Below are 1,348 nucleotides of genomic sequence, written 5' to 3' on the forward strand. Positions count from 1 at the left end.
GGGGTTGGAGAAGGCAATGGTACCCCACTCCAGTACTCTTGCCTGGAAAATCCCATGGGCAGAGGAGCCTGGTAGGCTGCAGTCCATGGGGTCGCTAGGAGTCGGACACGACTGAGGGACTTCACTTTCACGCATTGGAGAAGGAAATGGCAACCCACTCCAGTGTTCTTGCCTGGAGAATCCCAGGGACGGTGGAGCCTGGTGGGCTGCAGTTTATGGGGTCGCACAGAGTCAGACATGACTGATGCGATTTAGCAGCAGCAGCAACACTGATTTTTAGATACATAAATTAAGTTTTTAAAAGTTGAAAAAACAGCCTCATTGTAAGATATGTTTCCAATAAAATTTTATGTTCTGTTAGGTGATCATGTTTATGTAGCTTTGACAAAGTGAATGCAAGTATTAAAAGAAAGTGATAATTTAGTAAAAATATTGGGCTCTTATAGGAACTATAAATATTAACTTGAATAATATTTATGATGTTCAAAGTTATGAGACAATACTCAGTACAGTGCTTTCATGCATAAAGATACATAGATTAAAATTAAATTCTCTGGAGAAAGTGGAACATAAATAAAAACTCAAGAAGAAAATGAATGACATAAAATTTCCCACTGAAAGTTGACAGCTCATTATCTATATTAAGAATGAATGATGGTATCAGTGCTGACATGCTGAGATTTTATAACTCACTGCACCATTTAACAGAATGGTGCAACTATTTATTGTTAAATGATATGATTACAATGACTAGAAATGACATCCTATTCAGTTATTTGAACTTAGACATTTTAGATGTCAATTAAAAATTTATTCTTACAAAGTATAAATATAGTTGAGAAGATCACTTTTTTTGTCAGTGGCTTTCACAAAAAGAGGATTGTTTTTCCTTCATGAGAAGTAGATGGGAGGGAAGCAGGCAACTGATGGCAATGGTTCCATAGCTCTACAATGTCAGGAATAACATGTTTATAATTCCCCCTCATGGTTTCAAGATGGCTGTCCAGCTCCAAGTAACATTCATGTCCATGTCCCAAGGAGGACAAAAACGGAGAAGGGGAAATATGAGCTAGTAAACATTTTCACAGAATTACCTTCCCTCTTCCTCTCACCAAGAGGCTTCTTTCCTCTTGCCTAGAATCTTGTCACTGAACCAGTCAAGACTGTAAGAGAAGCTATGAAAAACTTCTGCATTGGCAGCTGGTGAGGATTAACAGCTATAAGTGGGTCATGGGTTAAACAACCTGTAGTATTTGATGCACACTGCAAAGGGCCTAAAAACTCTCCACAATGCTTGACTCATATAAGATTAATTTTCTGTGTTTTGAAATTTTGTCCTAGTCTGTAT

This window comes from Bison bison, unplaced genomic scaffold (genome assembly GCF_000754665.1).
Source record: "Bison bison bison isolate TAMUID 2011002044 unplaced genomic scaffold, Bison_UMD1.0 scf7180017864331, whole genome shotgun sequence".
Taxonomy (NCBI): domain Eukaryota; kingdom Metazoa; phylum Chordata; class Mammalia; order Artiodactyla; family Bovidae; genus Bison; species Bison bison.